This window comes from Leuresthes tenuis, unplaced genomic scaffold (genome assembly GCF_036924035.1).
Source record: "Leuresthes tenuis unplaced genomic scaffold, fLeuTen1.0.hap1 SCAF_12, whole genome shotgun sequence".
NCBI classification, from domain to species: Eukaryota; Metazoa; Chordata; class Actinopteri; order Atheriniformes; family Atherinopsidae; genus Leuresthes; species Leuresthes tenuis.
This window is the reverse complement of record NW_027325366.1, coordinates 747,459-771,456: the sequence shown is the minus strand read 5'-3', so window position 1 is coordinate 771,456 and position 23,998 is coordinate 747,459. Positions and strand designations below refer to the sequence as shown.

The window sequence follows — 23,998 nt, the reverse complement described above, 5'->3', positions numbered from 1 at the left end:
GGGGAGGAGGGGAAAGAAATACATTTGTGCTGCAAGTTCCTTGGTCGTTTAAAAGAAGAAATGAACAGAAAGATAATGAAAAGCCTTACTGTTTTAATCTGCAAACGTTTTAGTTTCGGGGTAGCTGCTGCTGGCATGGCACACCAGACAGTTGAAGTTGCAGCACCGTCCGGCCGAGTGAGGCACCTGGGAAAGAGGTATCAGCCTTTGACATTTCCAACTCATACTTACCTGGCAGGAGAGACACCATGATCAAGAAGGTGGTTCACTCAAGGCGAGGCTCAGTCATTGCACACCGACTGTACTGACCCTTGCGAATTCCCCAAATGTGGGAATCTCGACTGCATAATTTCTGGTAGTGGTGGACTGCGTTCGCGCTTTCCCCTGATTTGGCTGTTTAACATGAATATTTCTGGTCTGCATTACCCTTTTATGACCTTGTGTCACTGTTTTAGCAACACCTGCCATCTTTAAAATGGATGTTTAGTAAGGTACGCTGAATGCTGCAGCATGTCTGCACAACAGATATGCAGCTGCGCAGTTGTCAGATGAGGTCATACAGTGCAGTCATCCCAGGCAGGTGGGCATTTCCTTAGAGATGGGGAGGAACAAAATGAAAAAAGTGGACATGTGACCACTGAAGTGGATGTTTAGCACGGTTTGCCTAATGCTGCAGCATGTTTGCACTGAAGATATGCAGCTGCCCAGCCGTGAGGGTTTGCCTCAACTGAGAAATTTCCCAGTGTGGATGTGGCTTTAGAGATGGGGAGGAGGGGAAAGAAATACATTTGTGCTGAAAGTTCCTTGGTTGTTTAAAAGAAGAAGTGATCAGAAAGATAATTAAAAGCCTTACTGTTTTAATCTGCAAACGTTTTAGTTTCGGGGTAGCTGCTGCTGCTGGCATGGCACACCAGACAGTTGAAGTTGCAGCACCGTCCGGCCGAGTGAGGCACCTGGGAAAGAGGTATCAGCCTCTGACATTTCCAACTCATACTTACCTGGCAGGAGAGACACCATGATCAAGAAGGTGGTTCACTCAAGGCGAGGCTCAGTCATTGCACACCGACTGTACTGACCCTTGCGAATTCCCCAAATGTGGGAATCTCGACTGCATAATTTCTGGTAGTGGGGGACTGCGTTCGCGCTTTCCCCTGATTTGGCTGTTTAACATCAGTATATCTCATCTAAAATTCCCTTTTTTGACCTTATGTCACTGTTTTAGCAACACCTTGCCGTCTTTAAAATGGATGTTTAGTAAGGTATGCTGAATGCTGCAGCATGTCTACACAACAGATATGCAGCTGCGCAGTCAGGTGAGGTCATACAGTGCAGTCACCCCAGGCAGGTGGGCATTGCCTTAGAGATTGGGAGGAACAAAATGAAAAAAGTGGACATGTGACCACTGAAGTGGATGTTTAGCACGGTTTGCCTAATGCTCTAGCATGTCTGCACTGGAGATATGCAGCCGTGAGAGTTTGCCTCAACTGAGAAATTTCCCAGTGTGGGTGGGTGTGGCTTTAGAGATGGGGAGGAGGGGAAAGAAATACGTTTGTGCTGCAAGTTCCTTGGTTGTTTAAAAGAAGAAGTGATCAGAAAGATAATGAAAAGCCTTACTGTTTAATCTGCAAACATTTTAGTTTCGGGGTAGCTGCTGCTGCTGGCATGGCACACCAGACAGTTGAAGTTGCAGCACCGTCCGGCCGAGTGAGGCACCTGGGAAAGAGGTATCAGCCTCTGACATTTCCAACTCATACTTACCTGGCAGGAGAGACACCATGATCAAGAAGGTGGTTCACTCAAGGCGAGGCTCAGTCATTGCACACCGACTGTACTGACCCTTGCGAATTCCCCAAATGTGGGAATCTCGACTGCATAATTTCTGGTAGTGGGGGACTGCGTTCGCGCTTTCCCCTGATTTGGCTGTTTAACATGAACATTTCTGGTCTACCTTACCCTTTTTTGACCTTGTGTCACTGTTTTATAACACCTTGCCATCTTTAAAATGGATGTTTAGTAAGGTATGCTGAATGCTGCAGCATGTCTACACAACAGATATGCAGCTGCGCAGTTGTCAGGTGAGGTCATACAGTGCAGTCACCCCAGGCAGGTGGGCATTGCCTTAGAGATGGGGAGGAACAAAATGAAAAAAAGAGGAAATGTGACCACTGAAGTGGATGTTTAGCCAGGTTTGCCAAATGCTGCAGCATGTCTGCACTGGAGATATGCAGCTGCCCAGCCGTGAGGGTTTGCCTCAACTGAGAAATTTCCCAGTGTGGATGGGTGTGGCTTTAGAGATGGGGAGGAAGGGAAAGAAATACATTTGTGCTGCAAGTTCCTTGGTTGTTTAAAAGAAGAAGTGATCAGAAAGATAATGAAAAGCCTTACTGTTTTAATCTGCAAACATTTTAGTTCCGGGGTAGCTGCTGCTCCACTCTTCTGGGTTTTGTTTCAGTCATTAGAAGCCAAACTATTGCTTTTATAGGTTACTTTTAATCAAAGTTTAAGCCTCCAATGATGGAGAGCAGTTCATTCAGTCCTGACTAGAACCAGAAAATATCACCATATTAGTCCAGTGCTCAGGTCTCTGCACTGGCTTTCTGTCGCTCAGAGAATAGACTTTAAAACAGTTCTATTTAGCTGTGCACATGACAACTGAAAGTATTTTATTTGCACTCTTCGCTTTTAATTTAATTAATTAGTTATTTTCTATCTTTTATGGAATTATTTTATTGGCCTTCTTGTGATTTTATGTAGCTGTAAAGCAATTTTGTTTACGAATTGTGCTCTACAAATAAACTTGCCTTGCCATTCCTCAACCTAAAAGGAGCTTTCCATTTGTGGGGCTTCTGCAGGCCCCTCCCCGTCTTCTGCCTCACCTGACTTCTGTCCTCCATTCAGGGGTTTTGGTGGTAAATTTGAATTTCCCAGCCTAGCTGTTTTAAATAGCTCATCAACTGCCTCTGACTGCCCTCCATTTCCACCTCCTTCCTGTATTTTTAGGGATTTCAACTTGTTGGCAAAAGATTTTGGGCAATCTCTGAAGAGGTGGTTTTATTCTCCACAGAGATTGCACTTTCTGCCATTCGTACACTCTTCGATGGTGTGACCAATTTCTCTACATTTGCGACAAAATACCTTTGTGCAGGCGTCCAACAGATGCCCATGCTCCCCACGCGGCAGAGTTTCGGCTGTCCCTGGTAGTGAATGTAGCCTCTGTTTTTCTGCAAGACAATCATGGGTGGGAGATGTTTCAGGCCCTAGAAGCCCTGGGGGTCTTGCCATTGTTGGATGGGGACCCTCCAGGTGCAATTCCAAATGCCATTGCAGTATTTCAACCTGCAATGAGCAAGAAAGCAAAAACAACCAAAAACATTTTGATAAAGAATTTTAACTACAATATAGTTGGAAAACTTTAATCAAGCACAAAAATACCTCTTAAGCACAGGTTCTTAATGCCAAAGCATGCACAAAATCAAGGACACAGAGAAGGCAATCATAGTCTTAACCAAAAGATAGAGAAACAACAAATAAGAATCTACTTGGCTCTACTCTACTCCGAGAAGTCACTCTGCACAGCAACATGATTTTCTTTTGCACAAACAGAAAAGACTTAGCCCGCAAAGGTAAAGCCATCCAAAAATAGAAACAACTCATTAGTGCTGCTCTCCACGGAAGTCTTTAGTAAAAGGCGAAAGACACTCCCAGAGCCGTGTTAAAGTCTGCCTCGCATTCACTCCCTTTTCTCAGCAGACTAAAAGAAACTTCCATCCTGCACCACTGTTTGCTTTTTCACAAGAGCAGAGAAGAGCGCACCGTTCGAAGCGGCACTGCAGTACGGGGTCGATGCTTGGAGTGAACGGAGCAAGCTCCTTTTTCAACTCCTGTTCCTAAAAATCCATTTAATCTGTAGTCCTCGTATAGAGGACATATCAGATATTAAACTGATAAGAACAGATACTACACTTGATCTTAGCCAAAAGGCCGAGAAGCGATAACTGTCCACTGGTTCACGTCCGAGGGCCCTTCCTGGCACAATGCGCACTTGTCGCGGTGTTCTTTTTATGGCCATAGGTGGCCAGGGAGTCACTTTGCACCTCCGCCCACCCGCTGCACTGAGCACTCTTCAGCCCTTTTAAATGGTATAACTTTGCACTCCCGCGAGCACCATTCAAGCAACATCGGCACAGTCACAACAAGTAGGGAAACTCTACTCAGGGAAGTCACTCTGCACAGGAACAAGATTTCTTTTGCACAGACAGAAAGGGCTTCACCCGCAAAGGTAAAGCCTGCCAAAAATAGAATCAACTCATTAGTGCTGCTCTCCACGGAAGTCTTTAGTAAAAGGCGAAAGACTTGTACGTTATGAAGAGAAACCAGAGTACGATTATCCGTCACTGCGGGAGCAGGGCACCAGGCCAGTTGGCATAGCCACCTTCCCCATGGTGAGCTTTGCTTGGTTGAGACGCTTGCTCCCCCTTGCTCCTCGGCTGACCAGGTAGGAACAATCGGGCCCTTTTCGATGGTTGCCTTGTCTTTTACTCTCTGCAAAAGACAAGGCAGCCACAAACACCACGGGAAACACCGTATTGAGGCTTTGTTCTGAGCGCTCATTCGGTGTCGCGTTTCTTTCAAGCAATTCCCGGTTTGCCCACACTCGGCTCGCTCCCAGAGCCGTGTTAAAGTCTGCCTCGCATTCACTCCCTTTTCTCAGCAGACTAAAAGAAACTTCCATCCTGCACCACTGTTTGCTTTTTCACAAGAGCAGAGAAGAGCGCACCGTTCCCAGCGGCACTGCAGTACCGGGTCGATGCTTGGAGTGAACGGAGCAAGCTCCTTTTTCAACTCCTGTTCCTAAAAATCCATTTAATATGTAGTCCTCGTATAGAGGACATATCAGATATTAAACTGATAAGAACAGATACTACACTTGATCTTAGCCAAAAGGCCGAGAAGCGATAACTGTTCACTGGTTCACGTCCGAGGGCCCTTCCTGGCACAATGCGCACTTGTCCCGGTGTTCTTTTTATGGCCATAGGTGGCCAGAGAGTCACTGAGCACTCTTCAACCCTTTTAAATGGTATAACTTTGCACTCCCGCGAGCACCATTCAAGCAACATCGGCACAGTCACAACAAGTAAGGCGACTCTACTCAGGGAAGTCACTCTGCACAGGAACAAGATTTCTTTTGCACAGACAGAAAGGGCTTCACCCGCAAAGGTAAAGCCTGCCAAAAATAGAATCAACTCATTAGTGCTGCTCTCCACGGAAGTCTTTAGTAAAAGGCGAAAGACTTGTACGTTATGAAGAGAAACCAGAGTACGATTATCCGTCACTGCGGGAGCAGGGCACCAGGCCAGTTGGCATAGCCACCTTCCCCATTGTGAGCTTTTCTTGGTTGAGACGCTTGCTCCCCCTTGCTCCTCGGCTGCCCAAGTAGGAGCAATCGGGCCCTATTCGATGGCTGCCTTGTCTTTTACTCTGTGCAAAAGACAAGGCAGCCACAAACACCACGGGAAACACCGTATTGAGGCTTTGTTCTGAGCGCTCATTCGGTGTCGCGTTTCTTTCAAGCAATTCTCCCGGTTAGCCCGCACTCGGCTCGCTCCCAGAGCCGTGTTAAAGTCTGCCTCGCATTCACTCCCTTTTCTCAGCAGACTAAAAGAAAATTTCATCTTGGGCTCCCTGAAACTTCCATCCTGCACCACTGTTTGCTTTTTCACAAGAGCAGAGAAGAGCGCACCGTTCCCAGCGGCACTGCAGTACCGGGTCGATGCTTGGAGTGAACGGAGCAAGCTCCTTTTTCAACTCCTGTTCCTAAAAATCCATTTAATATGTAGTCCTCGTATAGAGGACATATCAGATATTAAACTGATAAGAACAGATACTACACTTGATCTTAGCCAAAAGGCCGAGAAGCGATAACTGTCCACTGGTTCACGTCCGAGGGCCCTTCCTGGCACAATGCGCACTTGTCGCGGTGTTCTTTTTATGGCCATAGGTGGCCAGAGAGTCACTTTGCACCTCCGCCCACCCGCTGCACTGAGCACTCTTCAGCCCTTTTAAATGGTATAACTTTGCACTCCCGCGAGCACCATTCAAGCAACATCGGCACAGTCACAACAAGTAAGGCGACTCTACTCAGGAAAGTCACTCTGCACAGGAACAAGATTTCTTTTGCACAGACAGAAAGGGCTTCACCCGCAAAGGTAAAGCCTGCCAAAAATAGAAACAACTCATTAGTGCTGCTCTCCACGGAAGTCTTTAGTAAAAGGCGAAAGACTTGTACGTTATGAAGAGAAACCAGAGTACGATTATCCGTCACTGCGGGAGCAGGGCACCAGGCCAGTTGGCATAGCCACCTTCCCCGTGGTGAGCTGTGCTTGGTTGAGACGCTTGCTCCCCCTTGCTCCTCGGCTAACCAAGTAGGAACAATCGGGCCCTATTCGATGGCTGCCTTGTTTTTTACTCTGTGCAAAAGACAAGGCAGCCACAAACACCACGGGAAACACCGTATTGAGGCTTTGTTCTGAGCGCTCATTCGGTGTCGCGTTTCTTTCAAGCAATTCCCGGTTTGTCCACACTCGGCTCGCTCCCAGAGCCGTGTTAAAGTCTGCCTCGCATTCACTCCCTTTTCTCAGCAGACTAAAAGAAACTTCCATCCTGCACCACTTTTTGCTTTTTCACAAGAGCAGAGAAGAGCGCACCGTTCCCAGCGGCACTGCAGTACCGGGTCGATGCTTGGAGTGAACGGAGCAAGCTCCTTTTTCAACTCCTGTTCCTAAAAATCCATTTAATATGTAGTCCTCGTATAGAGGACATATCAGATATTAAACTGATAAGAACAGATACTACACTTGATCTTAGCCAAAAGGCCGAGAAGCGATAACTGTTCACTGGTTCACGTCCGAGGGCCCTTCCTGGCACAATGCGCACTTGTCCCGGTGTTCTTTTTATGGCCATAGGTGGCCAGAGAGTCACTGAGCACTCTTCAACCCTTTTAAATGGTATAACTTTGCACTCCCGCGAGCACCATTCAAGCAACATCGGCACAGTCACAACAAGTAAGGCGACTCTACTCAGGGAAGTCACTCTGCACAGGAACAAGATTTCTTTTGCACAGACAGAAAGGGCTTCACCCGCAAAGGTAAAGCCTGCCAAAAATAGAATCAACTCATTAGTGCTGCTCTCCACGGAAGTCTTTAGTAAAAGGCGAAAGACTTGTACGTTATGAAGAGAAACAAGAGTACGATTATCCGTCACTGCGGGAGCAGGGCACCAGGCCAGTTGGCATAGCCACCTTCCCCATTGTGAGCTTTTCTTGGTTGAGACGCTTGCTCCCCCTTGCTCCTCGGCTGCCCAAGTAGGAGCAATCGGGCCCTATTCGATGGCTGCTTTGTCTTTTACTCTGTGCAAAAGACAAGGCAGCCACAAACACCACGGGAAACACCGTATTGAGGCTTTGTTCTGAGCGCTCATTCGGTGTCGCGTTTCTTTCAAGCAATTCTCCCGGTTAGCCCGCACTCGGCTCGCTCCCAGAGCCGTGTTAAAGTCTGCCTCGCATTCACTCCCTTTTCTCAGCAGACTAAAAGAAAATTTCATCTTGGGCTCCCTGAAACTTCCATCCTGCACCACTGTTTGCTTTTTCACAAGAGCAGAGAAGAGCGCACCGCTCCCAGCGGCACTGCAGTACCGGGTCAATGCTTGGAGTGAACGGAGCAAGCTCCTTTTTCAACTCCTGTTCCTAAAAATCCATTTAATATGTAGTCCTCGTATAGAGAACATATCAGATATTAAACTGATAAGAACAGATACTACACTTGATCTTAGCCAAAAGGCCGAGAAGCGATAACTGTCCACTGGTTCACGTCCGAGGGCCCTTCCTGGCACAATGCGCACTTGTCGCGGTGTTCTTTTTATGGCCATAGGTGGCCAGAGAGTCACTTTGCACCTCCGCCCACCCGCTGCACTGAGCACTCTTCAGCCCTTTTAAATGGTATAACTTTGCACTCCCGCGAGCACCATTCAAGCAACATCGGCAGAGTCACAACAAGTAAGGCGACTCTACTCAGGGAAGTCACTCTGCACAGGAACAAGATTTCTTTTGCACAGACAGAAAGGGCTTCACCCGCAAAGGTAAAGCCTGCCAAAAATAGAAACAACTCATTAGTGCTGCTCCCCACGGAAGTCTTTAGTAAAAGGCGAAAGACTTGTACGTTATGAAGAGAAACCAGAGTACGATTATCCGTCACTGCGGGAGCAGGGCACCAGGCCAGTTGGCATAGCCACCTTCCCCATGGTAAGCTTTGCTTGGTTGAGACGCTTGCTCCCCCTTGCTCCTCGGCTGACCAAGTAGGAACAATCGGGCCCTATTCGATGGCTGCCTTGTCTTTTACTCTGTGCAAAAGACAAGGCAGCCACAAACACCACGGGAAACACCGTATTGAGGCTTTGTTCTGAGCGCTCATTCGGTGTCGCGTTTCTTTCAAGCAATTCTCCCGGTTAGCTGGCACCCGGCTCGCTCCCAGAGTTAAAGTCTGCCTCGCATTCACTCCTTTTTCTCAGCAGACTAAAAGAAAATTTCATCTTGGGCTCCCTGAAACTTCCATCCTGCACCACTGTTTGCTTTTTCACAAGAGCAGAGAAGAGCGCACCGCTCCCAGCGGCACTGCAGTACCGGGTCAATGCTTGGAGTGAACGGAGCAAGCTCCTTTTTCAACTCCTGTTCCTAAAAATCCATTTAATATGTAGTCCTCGTATAGAGGACATATCAGATATTAAACTGATAAGAACAGATACTACACTTGATCTTAGCCAAAACGCCGAGAAGCGATAACTGTCCACTGGTTCACGTCCGAGGGCCCTTCCTGGCACAATGCGCACTTGTCGCGGTGTTCTTTTTATGGCCATAGGTTGCCAGAGAGTCACTGAGTACTCTTCGGCCCTTTTAAATGGTATAACTTTGCACTCCCGCGAGCACCATTCAAGCAACATCGGCACAGTCACAACAAGTAAGGCGACTCTACTCAGGGAAGTCACTGTGCACAGGAAAAAGATTTCTTTTGCACAGACAGAAAGGGCTTCACCCGCAAAGGTAAAGCCTGCCAAAAATAGAAACAACTCATTAGTGCTGCTCTCCACGGAAGTCTTTAGTAAAAGGCGAAAGACTTGTACGCTATGAAGAGAAACCAGAGTACGATTATCCGTCACTGCGGGAGCAGGGCACCAGGCCAGTTGGCATAGCCACCTTCCCCATGGTGAGCTTTGCTTGGTTGAGACACTTGCTCCCCCTTGCTCCTCGGCTGACCAAGTAGGAACAATCGGGCCCTATTCGATGGCTGCCTTGTCTTTTACTCTCTGCAAAAGACAAGGCAGCCACAAACACCACGGGAAACACCGTATTGAGGCTTTGTTCTGAGCGCTCATTCGGTGTCGCGTTTCTTTCAAGCAATTCTCCCGGTTAGCCCGCACTCGGCTCGCTCCTAGAGCCGTGTTAAAGTCTGCCTCGCATTCACTCCCTCTTCTCAGCAGACTAAAAGAAAATTTCATCTTGGGCTCCCTGAAACTTCCATCCTGCACCACTGTTTGCTTTTCCACAAGAGCAGAGAAGAGCGCACCGTTCTCAGCGGCACTGCAGTACCGGGTCGATGCTTGGTGTGAACGGAGCAAGCTCCTTTTTCAACTCCTGTTCCTAAAAATCCATTTAATATGTAGTCCTCGTATAGAGGACATATCAGATATTAAACTGATAAGAACAGATACTACACTTGATCTTAGCCAAAAGGCCGAGAAGCGATAACTGTCCACTGGTTCACGTCCGAGGGCCCTTCCTGGCACAATGCGCACTTGTCGCGGTGTTCTTTTTATGGCCATAGGTGGCCAGAGAGTCACTTTGCACCTCCGCCCACCTGCTGCACTGAGCACTCTTCAGCCCTTTTAAATGGTATAACTTTGCACTCCCGCGAGCACCATTCAAGCAACATCGGCACAGTCACAACAAGTAAGGCGACTCTACTCAGGGAAGTTACTCTGCACAGGAACAAGATTTCTTTTGCACAGACAGAAAGGGCTTCACCCGCAAAGGTAAAGCCTGCCAAAAATAGAAACAACTCATTAGTGCTGCTCTCCACGGAAGTCTTTAGTAAAAGGCGAAAGACTTGTACGTTATGAAGAGAAACCAGAGTACGATTATCCGTCACTGCGGGAGCAGGGCACCAGGCCAGTTGGCATAGCCACCTTCCCCGTGGTGAGCTTTGCTTGGTTGAGACGCTTGCTCCCCCTTGCTCCTCGGCTAACCAAGTAGGAACAATCGGGCCCTATTCGATGGCTGCCTTGTTTTTTACTCTGTGCAAAAGACAAGGCAGCCACAAACACCACGGGAAACACCGTATTGAGGCTTTGTTCTGAGCGCTCATTCGGTGTCGCGTTTCTTTCAAGCAATTCCCGGTTTGCCCACACTCGGCTCGCTCCCAGAGCCGTGTTAAAGTCTGCCTCGCATTCACTCCCTTTTCTCAGCAGACTAAAAGAAACTTCCATCCTGCACCACTGTTTGCTTTTTCACAAGAGCAGAGAAGAGCGCACCGTTCCCAGCGGCACTGCAGTACCGGGTCGATGCTTGGAGTGAACGGAGCAAGCTCCTTTTTCAACTCCTGTTCCTAAAAATCCATTTAATATGTAGTCCTCGTATAGAGGACATATCAGATACTACACTTGATCTTAGCCAAAAGGCCGAGAAGCGATAACTCTCCACTGGTTCACGTCCGAGGGCCCTTCCTGGCACAATGCGCACTTGTCGCGGTGTTCTTTTTATGGCCATAGGTGGCCAGAGAGTCACTTTGCACCTCCGCCCACCTGCTGCACTGAGCACTCTTCAGCCCTTTTAAATGGTATAACTTTGCACTCCCGCGAGCACCATTCAAGCAACATCGGCACAGTCACAACAAGTAAGGCGACTCTACTCAGGGAAGTCACTCTGCACAGGAACAAGATTTCTTTTGCACAGACAGAAAGGGCTTCACCCGCAAAGGTAAAGCCTGCCAAAAATAGAATCAACTCATTAGTGCTGCTCTCCACGGAAGTCTTTAGTAAAAGGCGAAAGACTTGTACGTTATGAAGAGAAACCAGAGTACGATTATCCGTCACTGCGGGAGCAGGGCACCAGGCCAGTTGGCATAGCCACCTTCCCCATTGTGAGCTTTTCTTGGTTGAGACGCTTGCTCCCCCTTGCTCCTCGGCTGCCCAAGTAGGAGCAATCGGGCCCTATTCGATGGCTGCCTTGTCTTTTACTCTGTGCAAAAGACAAGGCAGCCACAAACACCACGGGAAACACCGTATTGAGGCTTTGTTCTGAGCGCTCATTCGGTGTCGCGTTTCTTTCAAGCAATTCTCCCGGTTAGCCCGCACTCGGCTCGCTCCCAGAGCCGTGTTAAAGTCTGCCTCGCATTCACTCCCTTTTCTCAGCAGACTAAAAGAAAATTTCATCTTGGGCTCCCTGAAACTTCCATCCTGCACCACTGTTTGCTTTTTCACAAGAGCAGAGAAGAGCGCACCGTTCCCAGCGGCACTGCAGTACCGGGTCGATGCTTGGAGTGAACGGAGCAAGCTCCTTTTTCAACTCCTGTTCCTAAAAATCCATTTAATATGTAGTCCTCGTACAGAGGACATATCAGATATTAAACTGATAAGAACAGATACTACACTTGATCTTAGCCAAAAGGCCGAGAAGCGATAACTGTTCACTGGTTCACGTCCGAGGGCCCTTCCTGGCACAATGCGCACTTGTCCCGGTGTTCTTTTTATGGCCATAGGTGGCCAGAGAGTCACTGAGCACTCTTCAACCCTTTTAAATGGTATAACTTTGCACTCCCGCGAGCACCATTCAAGCAACATCGGCACAGTCACAACAAGTAAGGCGACTCTACTCAGGGAAGTCACTCTGCACAGGAACAAGATTTCTTTTGCACAGACAGAAAGGGCTTCACCCGCAAAGGTAAAGCCTGCCAAAAATAGAATCAACTCATTAGTGCTGCTCTCCACGGAAGTCTTTAGTAAAAGGCGAAAGACTTGTACGTTATGAAGAGAAACAAGAGTACGATTATCCGTCACTGCGGGAGCAGGGCACCAGGCCAGTTGGCATAGCCACCTTCCCCATTGTGAGCTTTTCTTGGTTGAGACGCTTGCTCCCCCTTGCTCCTCGGCTGACCAAGTAGGAACAATCGGGCCCTATTCGATGGCTGCTTTGTCTTTTACTCTGTGCAAAAGACAAGGCAGCCACAAACACCACGGGAAACACCGTATTGAGGCTTTGTTCTGAGCGCTCATTCGGTGTCGCGTTTCTTTCAAGCAATTCTCCCGGTTAGCCTGCACTCGGCTCGCTCCCAGAGCCGTGTTAAAGTCTGCTTCGCATTCACTCCCTTTTCTCAGCAGACTAAAAGAAAATTTCATCTTGGGCTCCCTGAAACTTCCATCCTGCACCACTGTTTGCTTTTTCACAAGAGCAGAGAAGAGCGCACCGTTCCCAGCGGCACTGCAGTACCGGGTCGATGCTTGGAGTGAACGGAGCAAGCTCCTTTTTCAACTCCTGTTCCTAAAAATCCATTTAATATGTAGTCCTCGTATAGAGGACATATCAGATATTAAACTGATAAGAACAGATACTACACTTGATCTTAGCCAAAAGGCCGAGAAGCGATAACTGTCCACTGGTTCACGTCCGAGGGCCCTTCCTGGCACAATGCGCACTTGTCCCGGTGTTCTTTTTATGGCCATAGGTGGCCAGAGAGTCACTGAGCACTCTTCAACCCTTTTAAATGGTATAACTTTGCACTCCCGCGAGCACCATTCAAGCAACATCGGCACAGTCACAACAAGTAAGGCGACTCTACTCAGGGAAGTCACTCTGCACAGGAACAAGATTTCTTTTGCACAGACAGAAAGGGCTTCACCCGCAAAGGTAAAGCCTGCCAAAAATAGAATCAACTCATTAGTGCTGCTCTCCACGGAAGTCTTTAGTAAAAGGCGAAAGACTTGTACGTTATGAAGAGAAACAAGAGTACGATTATCCGTCACTGCGGGAGCAGGGCACCAGGCCAGTTGGCATAGCCACCTTCCCCATTGTGAGCTTTTCTTGGTTGAGACGCTTGCTCCCCCTTGCTCCTCGGCTGCCCAAGTAGGAGCAATCGGGCCCTATTCGATGGCTGCTTTGTCTTTTACTCTGTGCAAAAGACAAGGCAGCCACAAACACCACGGGAAACACCGTATTGAGGCTTTGTTCTGAGCGCTCATTCGGTGTCGCGTTTCTTTCAAGCAATTCTCCCGGTTAGCCCGCACTCGGCTCGCTCCCAGAGCCGTGTTAAAGTCTGCTTCGCATTCACTCCCTTTTCTCAGCAGACTAAAAGAAAATTTCATCTTGGGCTCCCTGAAACTTCCATCCTGCACCACTGTTTGCTTTTTCACAAGAGCAGAGAAGAGCGCACCGTTCCCAGCGGCACTGCAGTACCGGGTCGATGCTTGGAGTGAACGGAGCAAGCTCCTTTTTCAACTCCTGTTCCTAAAAATCCATTTAATATGTAGTCCTCGTATAGAGGACATATCAGATATTAAACTGATAAGAACAGATACTACACTTGATCTTAGCCAAAAGGCCGAGAAGCGATAACTGTCCACTGGTTCACATCCGAGGGCCCTTCCTGGCACAATGCGCACTTGTCGCGGTGTTCTTTTTATGGCCATAGGTGGCCAGAGAGTCACTTTGCACCTCCGCCCACCCGCTGCACTGAGCACTCTTCAGCCCTTTTAAATGGTATAACTTTGCACTCCCGCGAGCACCATTCAAGCAACATCGGCAGAGTCACAACAAGTAAGGCGACTCTACTCAGGGAAGTCACTCTGCACAGGAACAAGATTTCTTTTGCACAGACAGAAAGGGCTTCACCCGCAAAGGTAAAGCCTGCCAAAAATAGAAACAACTCATTAGTGCTGCTCCCCACGGAAGTCTTTAGTAAAAGGCGAAAGACTTGTACGTTATGAAGAGAAACCAGAGTACGATTATCCGTCACTGCGGGAGCAGGGCACCAGGCCAGTTGGCATAGCCACCTTCCCCATGGTGAGCTTTGCTTGGTTGAGACGCTTGCTCCCCCTTGCTCCTCGGCTGACCAAGTAGGAACAATCGGGCCCTATTCGATGGCTGCCTTGTCTTTTACTCTGTGCAAAAGACAAGGCAGCCACAAACACCACGGGAAACACCGTATTGAGGCTTTGTTCTGAGCGCTCATTCGGTGTCGCGTTTCTTTCAAGCAATTCTCCCGGTTAGCTGGCACCCGGCTCGCTCCCAGAGTTAAAGTCTGCCTCGCATTCACTCCTTTTTCTCAGCAGACTAAAAGAAACTTCCATCCTGCACCACTGTTTGCTTTTTCACAAGAGCAGAGAAGAGCGCACCGCTCCCAGCAGTACCGGGTCAATGCTTGGAGTGAACGGAGCAAGCTCCTTTTTCAACTCCTGTTCCTAAAAATCCATTTAATATGTAGTCCTCGTATAGAGGACATATCAGATATTAAACTGATAAGAACAGATACTACACTTGATCTTAGCCAAAACGCCGAGAAGCGATAACTGTCCACTGGTTCACGTCCGAGGGCCCTTCCTGGCACAATGCGCACTTGTCGCGGTGTTCTTTTTATGGCCATAGGTTGCCAGAGAGTCACTGAGTACTCTTCGGCCCTTTTAAATGGTATAACTTTGCACTCCCGCGAGCACCATTCAAGCAACATCGGCACAGTCACAACAAGTAAGGCGACTCTACTCAGGGAAGTCACTGTGCACAGGAAAAAGATTTCTTTTGCACAGACAGAAAGGGCTTCACCCGCAAAGGTAAAGCCTGCCAAAAATAGAAACAACTCATTAGTGCTGCTCTCCACGGAAGTCTTTAGTAAAAGGCGAAAGACTTGTACGCTATGAAGAGAAACCAGAGTACGATTAACCGTCACTGCGGGAGCAGGGCACCAGGCCAGTTGGCATAGCCACCTTCCCCATGGTGAGCTTTGCTTGGTTGAGACGCTTGCTCCCCCTTGCTACTCGGCTGACCAAGTAGGAACAATCGGGCCCTATTCGATGTCTGCCTTGTCTTTTACTCTGTGCAAAAGACAAGGCAGCCACAAACACCACGGGAAACACCGTATTGAGGCTTTGTTCTGAGCGCTCATTCGGTGTCGCGTTTCTTTCAAGCAATTCTCCCGGTTAGCCCGCATTCGGCTCGCTCCCAGAGCCGTGTTAAAGTCTGCCTCGCATTCACTCCCTTTTCTCAGCAGACTAAAAGAAACTTCCATCCTGCACCACTGTTTGCTTTTTCACAAGGGCAGAGAAGAGCGCACCGTTCCCAGCGGCACTGCAGTACCGGGTCGATGCTTGGAGTGAACGGAGCAAGCTCCTTTTTCAACTCCTGTTCCTAAAAATCCATTTAATATGTAGTCCTCGTATAGAGGACATATCAGATATTAAACTGATAAGAACAGATACTACACTTGATCTTAGCCAAAAGGCCGAGAAGCGATAACTGTCCACTGGTTCACGTCCGAGGGCCCTTCCTGGCACAATGCGCACTTGTCGCGGTGTTCTTTTTATGGCCATAGGTGGCCAGAGAGTCACTTTGCACCTCCGCCCACCCGCTGCACTGAGCACCCTTCAGCCCTTTTAAATGGTATAACTTTGCACTCCCGCGAGCACCATTCAAGCAACATCGGCACAGTCACAACAAGTAAGGCGACTCTACTCAGGGAAGTCACTCTGCACAGGAACAAGATTTCTTTTGCACAGACAGAAAGGGCTTCACCCGCAAAGGTAAAGCCTGCCAAAAATAGAAACAACTCATTAGTGCTGCTCTCCACGGAAGTCTTTAGTAAAAGGCGAAAGACTTGTACGTTATGAAGAGAAACCAGAGTACGATTATCCGTCACTGCGGGAGCAGGGCACCAGGCCAGTTGGCATAGCCACCTTCCCCATGGTGAGCTTTGCTTGGTTGAGACGCTTGCTCCTCGGCTGACCAAGTAGGAACAATCGGGCCCTATTCGATGGCTGCCTTGTCTTTTACTCTGTGCAAAAGACAAGGCAGCCACAAACACCACGGGAAACACCGTATTGAGGCTTTGTTCTGAGCGCTCATTCGGTGTCGCGTTTCTTTCAATTCAATTCAATTCAATTCAATTTTATTTATATAGCGCCAGATTACAACAATTGTCATCTCAAGGCACTTAAGTAATATAGTCCAATTCAAGCCAATTGGAATTCAATTCATTGTAATCATAATCCAATTAATTCATATAGAGCCAATTCAAAAAATAATATCCTAGCTAAGGAAACCAACAGATTGCACCGAAATGTGTCTTCAGTCCAATCTCCCGTCCTGAGCGTGCCTGTGGCAACTGTGGAAAGGAACGACTCCCTTTTAACAGGAAGAAACCTCTGGCAGAACCAGACTCAGGAAGGGTGGCCATCCGCCTCGACCAGCTGGGGTTTGAGAAGACAGAAAAGAGGGAAAAGAGGGGGGAAAAACACCATAACGCCATTCAAAGGATATCTGTTGGAACAGGGAAACATAGGTTAATAACCACAATAATGTCACATGTACATAAAATCAATTTTGAAATTAAACAGGGGGAAAAAGAGAGCAAAGTGAGGAAAGGTGTGACAGATGAGGTCCCCCAGCAGTCTAAGCCTATAGCAGCTTAACTATGGGATGTTTCAGGATTACCTGAGCCATCCCTAACTATAAGCTTTATCGAAAAGAAAAGTTTTAAGCCTAATCTTAAAAGTGGAAAGGGTGTCTGCTTCCCGGACATTTACTGGCAGCTTATTCCACAAGAGAGGGGCCTGATAACTGAAGGCTCTACCTCCCATTCTACTTTTAGAAACTCTGGGAACAACAAGTAAACCTGCAGTTTGGGAGCGAAGTGCTCTGTTAGGAAAATATTGTACAATGAGATCTTTAAGATATGATGGAGTTCGGTCAGTAAGAGCTTTATATGTGAGGAGAAGAATCTTAAATTCTATTCTGAATTTAACAGGGAGCCAATGAAGAGAAGCTAAAACTGGAGAAACATGATCTCTCCTGTTAGTTCTCATCAGAACTCTGGCTGCAGCATTTTGGATCAGCTGGAGGCTTTTCAGAGAATATGTGGGACAGCCCAATAATAAGGAATTACAGTAGTCCAATCTTGAAGTAACAAATGCATGAACTAGTTTCTCTGCATCACCTTGAGACAGGATGTTCCTGATTTTGGCAATATTACGAAGGTGAAAGAAGGCAGTCCTAGAAACCAGTTTTATATGTGCGTCAAATGATAAATTCTGGTCAAAAATAACTCCAAGGTTCCTCACTGTAGAACTAGAAGCCAAGGAAATACCATCTAGAGTAACTATATAACTAGACAATTTCTCCCTGAAGCGCTCAGGTCCAAAGAGAACAACTTCAGTTTTGTCTGAATTTAAAAGCAGACAGTTCTGAGTCATCCAGGTCTTTATGTCTTTAAGACAGGCTTGTAGCCTGACCAACCTGTAGGTTTCATCTGGTTTCATAGATAAGTACAGCTGAGTATCATCAGCATAACAATGGAAATTTATGCCATGCTGTCTGATAATGTTACCTAATGGAAGCATGTATAAAGTAAAAAGAATCGGTCCAAGCACAGAACCCTGAGGAACTCCATGACTTACTCCAACGTGTGAGGAAGATTCCTCATTTACAAGAACAAACTGGAATCTATCAGATAAATATGACTTAAACCAGCCTAATGCAGTTCCTTTAATCCCAATAACATGTTCAAGTCTCTGTAACAGAATGCTGTGATCGATCGTATCAAATGCAGCACTGAGATCCAACAGGACAAGCACAGAAACAAGTCCGCTATCAGAAGCTAACAGGAGATCATTGGTAACTTTCACCAGTGCCGTTTCTGTGCTATGATGCACTCTGAATCCTGACTGAAACTCTTCAAACAGATTATTTCTATGTAAATGATCACAAAGTTGAACTGCAACTATTTTTTCAAGAACTTTGGACAAAAAAGGGAGATTGGATATAGGTCGATAATTAGCCAACACTTCTGAATCAAGAGTAGGTTTTTTAAGTAAAGGTTTAATTACAGCAACCTTAAAAGTCTGAGGTACATATCCTATCAACAAAGACCGATTGATCAAATCCAATATGGAAGTGTCAATTAAGGGGAAAACCTCCTTGAACAGTCTGGTTGGGATTGGGTCTAACATACAAGTTGATGGTTTAGAAGAGACTATTGCTGTTGTTAGCTCAGAAAGATCAACTGGACAGAAGCTGTCTAAATACAATTCAGGTTCGAAAGATACTTCTAAAGCTGCTCTACTTGATGATACATCAGTGATAATAATGGGAAGGATTCCATTAATCTTCTCTCTGATAGAAACAATTTTATTGATGAAGAATCTCATGAAATCATCACTGCTGAGAGTTAAAGGAATACATGGCTCAACAGAGCTCGGAGTCTTTGTCAGTCTGGCAACAGTGCTGAAAAGAAACCTGGGATTATTCTTATTCTCTTCTATCAATAATGAATAATACGCAGTTCTAGCTTTACGAAGTGCTTTCTTATACGTTATTAAACTATCTTTCCAGACTAATTGAGACTCTTCTAAATTAGAGGAACGCCACTGTCTCTCCAGCTTTCTTGCAGTCTGCTTTAACGCACGCAGCTGTGAATTATACCAAGGAGCCAACCTCTTCTGACTGATTACCTTCCTTTTCAGAGGGGCAACATTGTCCAGTGTTGTACGCATTGAAGCTGTAGTGCTGTCAACAAGAGAGTCAAGTTCTACTGGAGTAAAATTTAGGTAGCCATCCTGTGTCATATCAGCACATGGCAGTGAAGAAAAGGATGATGAAATCAACTCTTTAAATCTGGTTACAGCATTCTCTGACAGACACCTTCTATATGTAGAATTCTTCTCAGAAACCGTGTAGTCAAGTAATGTAAATTCAAAAGTTATTAAAAAATGGTCAGACAAGACAGGGTTATGAGGAAACACTGTTAACTGTTCACTCTCAATGCCATAAGTCAGCACAAGGTCAAGGGTATGATTAAGGCAGTGAGTAGGTCTGTGAACACTTTGAGAAAATCCAATAGAGTCTAATATAGAATTAAAGTTAATATTTAGGCTGTCATTTTCAACATCTACATGAATATTAAAGTCACCCACTACAATGACTTTATCTGTACTCAGCACTAACTGGGATAAAAACTCTGAGAATTCAGACAGAAACTCAGAATAAGGGCCAGGTGGACGATACACAACAACAAACACAAGAGGTTTTTGTGATTTCCACTTTGGGTGGGAAAAACTGAGAATCAGAGATTCAAAAGAGCTAAAACTAATCTTGGGTCTAGGACTGATTAGTAACCCTGATCTGAAGATAGCTGCCACTCCTCCTCCTCTACCTGTGGTTCTAGGAACATGAACATTTAAATAGTCAGAGGGAGTTGATTCATTAATGCTAACATGATCCTCCTGCTGCAGCCAGGTTTCTGTAAGACAAAATATATCAATATGATGATCACAAATCAAATCATTCACTAACAGAGACTTCAAAGGGAGAGATCTAATATTCAGCAAACCACATTTAATAGTTTGATGTTTTTGTTCAGTTAAAGTTTTTGTTTTAAATTTTTTTTGCACAAGAGGATTTGCTCCTTTTGTGTTTTTTGATTGAGGGGGGGGCAGCATCAGGTGGGAAGCCGCAGAGAAGTGTGTAAGACTACAACTTTCAAGCAATTCTCCTAGTTAGCCCGCACTCGGCTCGCTCCCAGAGCCATGTTAAAGTCTGCCTCGCATTCACTCCCTTTTCTCAGCAGACTAAAAGAAACTTCCATCCTGCACCACTGTTTGCTTTTTCACAAGAGCAGAGAAGAGCGCACCGTTCCCAACGGCACTGCAGTACCGGGTCGATGCTTGGAGTGAACGGAGCAAGCTCCTTTTTCAACTCCTGTTCCTAAAAATCCATTTAATATGTAGTCCTCGTATAGAGGACATATCATATATTAAACTGATAAGAACAGATACTACACTTGATCTTAGCCAAAAGGCCGAGAAGCGATAACTGTCCACTGGTTCACGTCCGAGGGCCCTTCCTGGCACAATGCGCACTTGTCGCGGTGTTCTTTTTATGGCCATAGGTGGCCAGAGAGTCACTGAGCACTCTTCAGCCCTTTTAAATGGTATAACTTTGCACTCCCGCGAGCACCATTCAAGCAACATCGGCACAGTCACAACAAGTTAGGCGAATCTACTCAGGGAAGTCACTCTGCACAGGAAAAAGATTTCTCTTGCACAGACAGAAAGGGCATCACCCGCAAAGGTAAAGCCTGCCAAAAATAGAAACAACTCATTAGTGCTGCTCTCCACGGAAGTCTTTAGTAAAAGGCGAAAGACTTGTACGTTATGAAGAGAAACCAGAGTACGATTATCCGTCACTGCGGGAGCAGGGCACCAGGCCAGTTGTCATAGCCACCTTCCCCATGGTGAGCTTTGCTTGGTTGAGACGCTTGCTCCCCCTTGCTCCTCGGCTGACCAAGTAGGAACAATCGGGCCCTATTCGATGGCTGCCTTGTCTTTTACTCTGTGCAAAAGACAAGGCAGCCACAAACACCACGGGAAACACCGTATTGAGGCTTTGTTCTGAGCGCTCATTCAGTGTCACGTTTCTTTCAAGCAATTCTCCCGGTTAGCCCGCAATCGGCTCTTTCCCAGAGCCGTGTTAAAGTCTGCCTCGCATTCACTCCCTTTTCTCAGCAGACTAAAAGAAAATTTCATCTTGGGCTCCCTGAAACTTCCATCCTGCACCACTGTTTGCTTTTTCACAAGAGCAGAGAAGAGCGCACCGTTCCCAGCGGCACCGCGGTACCGGGTCGATGCTTGGAGTGAACGGAGCAAGCTCCTTTTTCAACTCCTGTTCCTAAAAATCCATTTAATATGTAGTCCTCGTATAGAGGACATATCAGATATTAAACTGATAAGAACAGATACTACACTTGATCTTAGCCAAAAGGCCGAGAAGCGATAACTGTCCACTGGTTCACGTCCGAGGGCCCTTCCTGGCACAATGCGCACTTGTCGCGGTGTTCTTTTTATGGCCATAGGTGGCCAGAGAGTCACTTTGCACCTCCGCTGCACTGAGCACTCTTCAGCCCTTTTAAATGGCATAACTTTGCACTCCCGCGAGCACCATTCAAGCAACATCGGCACAGTCACAACAAGTAAGGCGACTCTACTCAGGGAAGTCACTCTGCACAGGAACAAGATTTCTTTTGCACAGACAGAAAGGGCTTCACCCGCAAAGGTAAAGCCTGCCAAAAATAGAAACAACTCATGAGTGCTGCTCTCCACGGAAGTCTTTAGTAAAAGGCGAAAGACTTGTACGTTATGAAGAGGAACCAGAGTACGATTATCCGTCACTGCGGGAGCAGGGCACCAGGCCAGTTGGCATAGCCACCTTCCCCATGGTGAGCTTTGCTTGGTTGAGACGCTTGCTCCCCCTTGCTCCTCAGCTGACCAAGTAGGAACAATCGGGCCCTATTCGATGGCTGCCTTGTCTTTTACTCTGTGCAAAAGACAAGGCAGCCACAAACACCACGGGAAACACCGTATTGAGGCTTTGTTCTGAGCGCTCATTCGGTGTCGCGTTTCTTTCAAGCAATTCTCCCGGTTAGCCCGCACTCGGCTCGCTCCCAGAGCCGTGTTAAAGTCTGCCTGGCATTCACTCCCTTTTCTCAGCAGACTAAAAGAAAATTTCATCGTGGGCTCTCTGAAACTTCCATCCTGCACCACTGTTTGCTTTTTCACAAGAGCAGAGAAGAGCGCACTGTTCCCAGGGGCACTGCAGTACCAGGTCGATGCTTGGAGTGAACGGAGGAAGCTCCTTTTTCAACTCCTGTTCCTAAAAATCCATTTAATATGTAGTCCTCGTATAGAGGACATATCAGATATTAAACTGATAAGAACAGATACTACACTTGATCTTAGCCAAAAGGCCGAGAAGCGATAACTGTCCACTGGTTCACGTCCGAGGGCCCTTCCTGGCACAATGCGCACTTGTCGCGGTGTTCTTTTTATGGCCATAGGTGGCCAGAGAGTCACTTTGCACCTCCGCCCACCCGCTGCACTGAGCACTCTTCAGCACTTTTAAATAGTATAACTTTGCACTCCCGCGAGCACCATTCAAGCAACATCGGCACAGTCACAACAAGTAAGGCGACTCTACTCAGGGAAGTCACTCTGCACAGGAACAAGATTTCTTTTGCACAGACAGAAAGGGCTTCACCCGCAAAGGTAAAGCCTGCCAAAAATAGAAACAACTCATGAGTGCTGCTCTCCACGGAAGTCTTTAGTAAAAGGCGAATGACTTGTACGTTATGAAGAGAAACCAGAGTACGATTATCCGTCACTGCGGGAGCAGGGCACCAGGCCAGTTGGCATAGCCACCTTCCCCATGGTGAGCTTTGCTTGGTTGAGACGCTTGCTCCTCGGCTGACCAAGTAGGAACAATCGGGCCCTATTCGATGGCTGCCTTGTCTTTTACTCTGTGCAAAAGACAAGGCAGCCACAAACACCACGGGAAACACCGTATTGAGTCTTTGTTCTGAGCGCTCATTCGGTGTCGCGTTTCTTTCAAGCAATTCTCCCGGTTAGCCCGCACTCGGCTCGCTCCCAGAGCCGTGTTAGTCTGCCTCGCATTCACTCCCTTTTCTCAGCAGACTAAAAGAAAATTTCATCTTGGGCTCCCTGAAACTTCCATCCTGCACCACTGTTTGCTTTTTCACAAGAGCAGAGAAGAGCGCACCGTTCCCAGCGGCACTGCAGTACCGGGTCGATGCTTGGAGTGAACGGAGCAAGCTCCTTTTTCAACTCCTGTTCCTAAAAATCCATTTAATATGTAGTCCTCGTATAGAGGACATATCAGATATTAAACTGATAAGAACAGATACTACACTTGATCTTAGCCAAAAGGCCGAGAAGCGATAACTGTCCACTGGTTCACGTCCGAGGGCCCTTCCTGGCACAATGCGCACTTGTTGCGGTGTTCTTTCTTTGGCCATAGGTGGCCAGAGAGTCACTGAGCACTCTTCAGCCCTTTTAAATGGTATAACTTTGCACTCCCGCGAGCACCATTCAAGCAAGATCGGCACAGTCACAACAAGTAAGGCGACTCTACTCAGGGAAGTCACTCTGCACAGGAACAAGATTTCTTTTGCACAGACAGAAAGGGCTACACCCGCAAAGGTAAAGCCTGCCAAAAATAGAAACAACTCATTAGTGCTGCTCTCCACGGAAGTCTTTAGTAAAAGGCGAATGACTTGTACGTTATGAAGAGAAACCAGAGTACGATTATCCGTCACTGCGGGAGCAGGGCACCAGGCCAGTTGGCATAGCCACCTTCCCCATGGTGAGCTTTGCTTGGTTGAGACGCTTGCTCCCCCTTGCTCCTCGGCTGACCAAGTAGGAACAATCGGGCCCTATTCGATGGCTGCCTTGTCTTTTACTCTGTGCAAAAGACAAGGCAGCCACAAAAATCACGGGAAACACCGTATTGAGGCTTTGTTCTGAGCGCTCATTCGGTGTCGCGTTTCTTTCAAGCAATTCTCCCGGTTATGCTTGGAGATGCGCTGAAAGAAATACATTTTTGCTGCAAGTTCCTTGGTTGTCTGTCTGCAGTGGAGATATGCAAGATAGCAAGGTTTGCCAAATGCTGCAGCATGTCGACACAACAGATATGCAGCTGCGCAGTTGTCAGGTGAGGTCATACAGTGCAGTCACTCTAGGCAGGTGGGCATTGCCTTAGAGATGGGGAGGAACAAAATGAAAAAAGAGGACATGTGACCACTGAAGTGGATCTTTAGCAAGGTTTGCCTAATGCTGCAGCATGTCTGCACTGGAGATATGCAGCTGCCCAGCCGTGAGGGTTTGCCTCAACTGAGAAATTTCC

At 47.1% G+C, this 23,998-nt stretch overlaps 36 non-coding genes and 1 pseudogene across 36 annotated transcripts; 3 read left to right on the top strand and 34 right to left on the bottom strand.

The window, feature by feature from the left end:
- The first annotated feature begins 223 nt into the window (after positions 1-223).
- On the top strand, positions 224-387 carry LOC140266100 (U1 spliceosomal RNA). Its single transcript, XR_011906766.1, has one exon. It is a non-coding gene; the product is annotated as a U1 spliceosomal RNA (small nuclear RNA).
- Positions 388-990: 603 nt separating this feature from the next.
- Positions 991-1,154, top strand: LOC140266371 (U1 spliceosomal RNA). The gene has a single exon (XR_011907007.1). It is a non-coding gene; the product is annotated as a U1 spliceosomal RNA (small nuclear RNA).
- A 596-nt stretch (positions 1,155-1,750) lies between these two features.
- LOC140266359 (U1 spliceosomal RNA) lies at positions 1,751-1,914 on the top strand. Its single transcript, XR_011906996.1, has one exon. It is a non-coding gene; the product is annotated as a U1 spliceosomal RNA (small nuclear RNA).
- Positions 1,915-3,802: 1,888 nt separating this feature from the next.
- LOC140320453 (U2 spliceosomal RNA) lies at positions 3,803-3,993 on the bottom strand. Its single transcript, XR_011918302.1, has one exon. It is a non-coding gene; the product is annotated as a U2 spliceosomal RNA (small nuclear RNA).
- Positions 3,994-4,268: 275 nt separating this feature from the next.
- Positions 4,269-4,382, bottom strand: LOC140321023 (U5 spliceosomal RNA). The gene has a single exon (XR_011918785.1). It is a non-coding gene; the product is annotated as a U5 spliceosomal RNA (small nuclear RNA).
- Positions 4,383-4,766: 384 nt separating this feature from the next.
- Positions 4,767-4,957, bottom strand: LOC140266313 (U2 spliceosomal RNA). The gene has a single exon (XR_011906954.1). It is a non-coding gene; the product is annotated as a U2 spliceosomal RNA (small nuclear RNA).
- A 249-nt stretch (positions 4,958-5,206) lies between these two features.
- LOC140321021 (U5 spliceosomal RNA) lies at positions 5,207-5,320 on the bottom strand. Its single transcript, XR_011918783.1, has one exon. It is a non-coding gene; the product is annotated as a U5 spliceosomal RNA (small nuclear RNA).
- A 409-nt stretch (positions 5,321-5,729) lies between these two features.
- On the bottom strand, positions 5,730-5,920 carry LOC140266312 (U2 spliceosomal RNA). Its single transcript, XR_011906953.1, has one exon. It is a non-coding gene; the product is annotated as a U2 spliceosomal RNA (small nuclear RNA).
- Positions 5,921-6,195: 275 nt separating this feature from the next.
- LOC140320874 (U5 spliceosomal RNA) lies at positions 6,196-6,309 on the bottom strand. The gene has a single exon (XR_011918648.1). It is a non-coding gene; the product is annotated as a U5 spliceosomal RNA (small nuclear RNA).
- A 384-nt stretch (positions 6,310-6,693) lies between these two features.
- LOC140266311 (U2 spliceosomal RNA) lies at positions 6,694-6,884 on the bottom strand. The gene has a single exon (XR_011906951.1). It is a non-coding gene; the product is annotated as a U2 spliceosomal RNA (small nuclear RNA).
- Positions 6,885-7,133: 249 nt separating this feature from the next.
- Positions 7,134-7,247, bottom strand: LOC140265784 (U5 spliceosomal RNA). Its single transcript, XR_011906477.1, has one exon. It is a non-coding gene; the product is annotated as a U5 spliceosomal RNA (small nuclear RNA).
- A 409-nt stretch (positions 7,248-7,656) lies between these two features.
- Positions 7,657-7,847, bottom strand: LOC140320185 (U2 spliceosomal RNA). Its single transcript, XR_011918056.1, has one exon. It is a non-coding gene; the product is annotated as a U2 spliceosomal RNA (small nuclear RNA).
- Positions 7,848-8,122: 275 nt separating this feature from the next.
- Positions 8,123-8,236, bottom strand: LOC140265671 (U5 spliceosomal RNA). Its single transcript, XR_011906374.1, has one exon. It is a non-coding gene; the product is annotated as a U5 spliceosomal RNA (small nuclear RNA).
- Positions 8,237-8,640: 404 nt separating this feature from the next.
- Positions 8,641-8,831, bottom strand: LOC140320338 (U2 spliceosomal RNA). Its single transcript, XR_011918196.1, has one exon. It is a non-coding gene; the product is annotated as a U2 spliceosomal RNA (small nuclear RNA).
- A 249-nt stretch (positions 8,832-9,080) lies between these two features.
- On the bottom strand, positions 9,081-9,194 carry LOC140265598 (U5 spliceosomal RNA). The gene has a single exon (XR_011906308.1). It is a non-coding gene; the product is annotated as a U5 spliceosomal RNA (small nuclear RNA).
- Positions 9,195-9,603: 409 nt separating this feature from the next.
- LOC140320351 (U2 spliceosomal RNA) lies at positions 9,604-9,794 on the bottom strand. The gene has a single exon (XR_011918208.1). It is a non-coding gene; the product is annotated as a U2 spliceosomal RNA (small nuclear RNA).
- Positions 9,795-10,069: 275 nt separating this feature from the next.
- Positions 10,070-10,183, bottom strand: LOC140320873 (U5 spliceosomal RNA). The gene has a single exon (XR_011918647.1). It is a non-coding gene; the product is annotated as a U5 spliceosomal RNA (small nuclear RNA).
- Positions 10,184-10,567: 384 nt separating this feature from the next.
- LOC140320621 (U2 spliceosomal RNA) lies at positions 10,568-10,737 on the bottom strand (annotated as a pseudogene).
- Positions 10,738-11,012: 275 nt separating this feature from the next.
- On the bottom strand, positions 11,013-11,126 carry LOC140321020 (U5 spliceosomal RNA). The gene has a single exon (XR_011918782.1). It is a non-coding gene; the product is annotated as a U5 spliceosomal RNA (small nuclear RNA).
- Positions 11,127-11,535: 409 nt separating this feature from the next.
- On the bottom strand, positions 11,536-11,726 carry LOC140320156 (U2 spliceosomal RNA). The gene has a single exon (XR_011918030.1). It is a non-coding gene; the product is annotated as a U2 spliceosomal RNA (small nuclear RNA).
- A 249-nt stretch (positions 11,727-11,975) lies between these two features.
- Positions 11,976-12,089, bottom strand: LOC140265783 (U5 spliceosomal RNA). The gene has a single exon (XR_011906476.1). It is a non-coding gene; the product is annotated as a U5 spliceosomal RNA (small nuclear RNA).
- Positions 12,090-12,498: 409 nt separating this feature from the next.
- LOC140266309 (U2 spliceosomal RNA) lies at positions 12,499-12,689 on the bottom strand. Its single transcript, XR_011906949.1, has one exon. It is a non-coding gene; the product is annotated as a U2 spliceosomal RNA (small nuclear RNA).
- Positions 12,690-12,938: 249 nt separating this feature from the next.
- On the bottom strand, positions 12,939-13,052 carry LOC140265782 (U5 spliceosomal RNA). The gene has a single exon (XR_011906475.1). It is a non-coding gene; the product is annotated as a U5 spliceosomal RNA (small nuclear RNA).
- Positions 13,053-13,461: 409 nt separating this feature from the next.
- LOC140266308 (U2 spliceosomal RNA) lies at positions 13,462-13,652 on the bottom strand. Its single transcript, XR_011906948.1, has one exon. It is a non-coding gene; the product is annotated as a U2 spliceosomal RNA (small nuclear RNA).
- Positions 13,653-13,927: 275 nt separating this feature from the next.
- Positions 13,928-14,041, bottom strand: LOC140265670 (U5 spliceosomal RNA). Its single transcript, XR_011906373.1, has one exon. It is a non-coding gene; the product is annotated as a U5 spliceosomal RNA (small nuclear RNA).
- A 381-nt stretch (positions 14,042-14,422) lies between these two features.
- LOC140320519 (U2 spliceosomal RNA) lies at positions 14,423-14,605 on the bottom strand. The gene has a single exon (XR_011918358.1). It is a non-coding gene; the product is annotated as a U2 spliceosomal RNA (small nuclear RNA).
- Positions 14,606-14,854: 249 nt separating this feature from the next.
- Positions 14,855-14,968, bottom strand: LOC140265597 (U5 spliceosomal RNA). Its single transcript, XR_011906307.1, has one exon. It is a non-coding gene; the product is annotated as a U5 spliceosomal RNA (small nuclear RNA).
- Positions 14,969-15,354: 386 nt separating this feature from the next.
- Positions 15,355-15,545, bottom strand: LOC140266307 (U2 spliceosomal RNA). Its single transcript, XR_011906947.1, has one exon. It is a non-coding gene; the product is annotated as a U2 spliceosomal RNA (small nuclear RNA).
- A 275-nt stretch (positions 15,546-15,820) lies between these two features.
- Positions 15,821-15,934, bottom strand: LOC140320872 (U5 spliceosomal RNA). Its single transcript, XR_011918646.1, has one exon. It is a non-coding gene; the product is annotated as a U5 spliceosomal RNA (small nuclear RNA).
- Positions 15,935-19,923: 3,989 nt separating this feature from the next.
- On the bottom strand, positions 19,924-20,114 carry LOC140320417 (U2 spliceosomal RNA). The gene has a single exon (XR_011918268.1). It is a non-coding gene; the product is annotated as a U2 spliceosomal RNA (small nuclear RNA).
- A 249-nt stretch (positions 20,115-20,363) lies between these two features.
- Positions 20,364-20,477, bottom strand: LOC140320785 (U5 spliceosomal RNA). The gene has a single exon (XR_011918566.1). It is a non-coding gene; the product is annotated as a U5 spliceosomal RNA (small nuclear RNA).
- A 409-nt stretch (positions 20,478-20,886) lies between these two features.
- LOC140320304 (U2 spliceosomal RNA) lies at positions 20,887-21,077 on the bottom strand. Its single transcript, XR_011918164.1, has one exon. It is a non-coding gene; the product is annotated as a U2 spliceosomal RNA (small nuclear RNA).
- A 267-nt stretch (positions 21,078-21,344) lies between these two features.
- On the bottom strand, positions 21,345-21,458 carry LOC140265587 (U5 spliceosomal RNA). The gene has a single exon (XR_011906298.1). It is a non-coding gene; the product is annotated as a U5 spliceosomal RNA (small nuclear RNA).
- A 409-nt stretch (positions 21,459-21,867) lies between these two features.
- LOC140320468 (U2 spliceosomal RNA) lies at positions 21,868-22,058 on the bottom strand. Its single transcript, XR_011918315.1, has one exon. It is a non-coding gene; the product is annotated as a U2 spliceosomal RNA (small nuclear RNA).
- Positions 22,059-22,333: 275 nt separating this feature from the next.
- On the bottom strand, positions 22,334-22,447 carry LOC140266071 (U5 spliceosomal RNA). The gene has a single exon (XR_011906740.1). It is a non-coding gene; the product is annotated as a U5 spliceosomal RNA (small nuclear RNA).
- A 397-nt stretch (positions 22,448-22,844) lies between these two features.
- Positions 22,845-23,035, bottom strand: LOC140266305 (U2 spliceosomal RNA). The gene has a single exon (XR_011906946.1). It is a non-coding gene; the product is annotated as a U2 spliceosomal RNA (small nuclear RNA).
- A 249-nt stretch (positions 23,036-23,284) lies between these two features.
- On the bottom strand, positions 23,285-23,398 carry LOC140266031 (U5 spliceosomal RNA). The gene has a single exon (XR_011906702.1). It is a non-coding gene; the product is annotated as a U5 spliceosomal RNA (small nuclear RNA).
- Positions 23,399-23,998: the final 600 nt, after the last annotated feature.